The 3291-nt window shown below is 36.9% G+C and overlaps 1 pseudogene; it reads right to left on the minus strand.

The window, feature by feature from the left end:
• Nucleotides 1-2964: 2964 nt before the first annotated feature.
• Nucleotides 2965-3083, minus strand: LOC111740724 (annotated as a pseudogene).
• Nucleotides 3084-3291: the final 208 nt, after the last annotated feature.

Here is a 3291-nt window from a genome sequence, read left to right on the forward strand (position 1 = left end):
GCATCCCAACACACCTCAGCTCCGGCCCCAACCGTCCCGGGCCGGCCTGCGGGAGGGCCCGGGACGGGCTGCCGAGACTCCCCCTGCCTGTAAGATGCCGGCTCTCAGCTAACCGGCGAGAGTTGCCGGCTTTCTGATCCGTTTTCGGAAATGTCTGGCTGCCATTCTCTCGGGAGAGTGTGCCTGGGATATTTGTCTAGTCTTGTCTCAGTCTCACCAGAGTGTCGGCTTTATATCTGGGATTTTGGTTCTGCGGCCCTCCCTGTACCTATACTCACTCCCAAATAAGGCCTAGGCCCCTAATGAAGTGAGAGGAACTGGGAACTCTAGTCGCTAAGGTACAGGTCTCAGGTTCCACCATCTCTGGGGTAGAACATTGTGCCCAAAGCAAGCATTTTCGAATGCCTGAAATAACAATTGCTTTTCCCTGGGAGGGAGTTCATTTAGAAGAGAAAAGCATAAATTTGGCAAGAATGATAAAGAGTAGGTGGTGATTTATTAAATAGTGTCTGATTTGATAACACCAAAATTATCCACAAATGGGTACATCTCTAAGGAACTTCTTTTAATTATATTCACCCTGTTCATGTCCTGATCTCTATGCTTTAAAGTAATAATAATAGCCAACATTTATTGAGCACTTACAAAGTGCCAGGTCTTGTGCCTAGTGTTATATATGAATTACTTTATTTACGCCTCAAAACAATCTTATTTAGAGGTACAGGATTCATTTGACCAGGTTTACTTGTAGGGAAACAGACTGCCTTTTTGATGGATGGACCATTGGATGGATGAATGGATGAATGGATGAATGAATGAAAGTATCTTAGCCAAGGTCACACAGAAATTAGTAGCAAAGTCATAATAGTACTTGAGCTTTCCAGCTCCAAAAGGCCTTTAACCGCTACTCTCTATTGCCTTTCCAATAGGATACTGTTTTGTTGAAGGTTCAAGGTATTTCTAGGTTAAGAAGAAAATTATTGATAAGAATGTGCGGCTACGTGTTTTGTTTTATTATTGCTTTCATAATTTGTTTCTACATTGCTGAAGCTCTTGTATTCTTTGATTTTCTCTATCCTTTCATTGCTATTGAATACTATGCCAGAGAGGACAGGAAGGGGAAGTGAAAGAAATGAGTTAATTTTTTTTTTAATGTGGCAAAAAACACATAAAATTAACCAATTTAATTTTTTTTTTTCCAATTTAACCATTTTAAAGTGTACAATTCAGGAGTGTTAATTGTTTTCACATCGTTGTGCAACAGATCTCTGGAATTTTTCATCTTACAGAATTGAAACTATACCAATTAAACGACTTTCTATTTTTCCCACCCACCAGCTCCTGGCAACCACCATTCCACTTTCTTTTAAAATTTGATCACTACAGGTACCTTATATAAGTGGAATCATACATAGCAATTCTCCCACTTAATGTTGTCGATAGGCTTTGTGACTTTAAGTGAAATGACTGTAATGAAACCACATTGGCCATAGGCTAATTAGTATAAACAAGAGTTAAGTTCCTACAGCATCTTATCAACATTATATATAAAATGAAACTGAACAAGGCAATGTTATTCGAGGACCTGCTGTAGTATTTGTCTTTTTTAACTGGCTTATTTCATTTAGCATGATGTATTTGAAGTTCATCCACGTTGTAGCATGTAGTAGGATTTTCTTTTTTAAAGCTGCACAATATTCCATTGCATGTATATCCCACATTTTCATTGTCCATCTGTCAGTAAACATTTAAGTTGTTCTTATAGTTTGGCTATTGTGAATAATGTTGCTATGAATATGGCTTTACAAATTTCTCTTTGTGATCCTGTTTTCAATTCTTGTGGATAGATATGGAGAAATGCAATTGCTGGATCATATTGGTAGTAATTCTGTTTTACTTTTCTGAGGAACAGCTGTACTGTTCCACAGCAGTGTCACCATTTTACATTCCTACCAACAATGCACAAGAGTTCCAGTTTCTCCACGTCCTCACCAACACTTATTTTCTTTTTGCTTGTTTGTTTTTGATAGTAGTCATTCGGACAAATGTGAAGTGATATCTCATTATGGTTTCGATTTGCATTTCTCTGATGATTAGTGATGATTGAATAGCTTTTTATATGCTTGTTGGCCATTTGAATATCATCTTTGGGGAAATGTCAGTTCAAGTGCTTTGCCTGTTTTTTAACTGGGTTATTTGTATTTTTTTGATTGTTGAGTTGTGGAAGTTTTTTATATATTTTATATATTCAGTTAGATGATTTGCGTGTTTTTTCTCCCATTCTATAGGTTGTCTTTCATTCTGTTAATTGTGTCCTGTAATGCACAGAAGTTTTTAATCCCATTTGTCTATTTTAGCTTTTATCGCCTTTGCTTTTGGTGTCATATCTAAGAAACCATTGCCTAGAGTTAAATTTTTTTGACACTTCCTACTATATGAATACATGATGTCATTTATTTGTCATTATCTACTCCTGGAGGGACAATTTGAACATTAAGCAAGTAAACACTCGAGACAGAATACCTTGGCTTTTGAAGCCTAACTCCTCCACCTACTAACTTGGAACCTTAATCTTGAGCAAATTAGAAAACTTCTTTAGCCTTTAGCTTTTTTATCTACAAAATGGGACAATAATGTACTGATTTTATAGGGTTGTGAGGATTAAATGAGTTAATACATGGAAAGCATTTACAGTAGGCTCTCAATTATTTTGGTATCATTTCCATTTTACAAGTGTGAGCCTCTGAGAAATTTAAAACTTGTAGTCTGTCATTCTATCAGACAAGCAACTTGAATCATTCTGCTAAAGGATACTTTAAGATATTAAAGCCCAATACAGTTGTTGCTTTTTTTCTTTCTTTTTTTTTTTTTAGGTTAAGCAACCCTTGGTTGGCCTCACAGATTGCAAGGACCTTGTCAGTTTACAATCTCTTATTTTTTAATTTTTAGTTTTTTATTATTTTACGCCTGCAGCACCTGGTCTTCTTAGGTGGTCTCCCATCCAAATTCTAACCAGGCTCAACTCTGCTTAGCTTCTGAGATCAGACGGGATTGGACTTGTTCAGGATGACATGGCCGTAGGCCAATTGTTGCTTTTAAAGACATGAACAAAGGAAAAATTAAGAAATATAAAGTGAAAATTAGTACAGTGTATTATAAGGTGGCAGTATATGATTATCAAATAAAGTGATAGGCTACAGCTGTGTAGTCTAAAAACCTTAGTTCAGATGCAGACTTCGCCTCTGACAGCTTTGTAACCAGGGGCAAGTTACTTAGCTTCTCTAAGCCGTG

The sequence above is a fragment of the Pteropus vampyrus genome, unplaced genomic scaffold (genome assembly GCF_000151845.1).
Source record: "Pteropus vampyrus isolate Shadow unplaced genomic scaffold, Pvam_2.0 Scaffold67, whole genome shotgun sequence".
Taxonomy (NCBI): domain Eukaryota; kingdom Metazoa; phylum Chordata; class Mammalia; order Chiroptera; family Pteropodidae; genus Pteropus; species Pteropus vampyrus.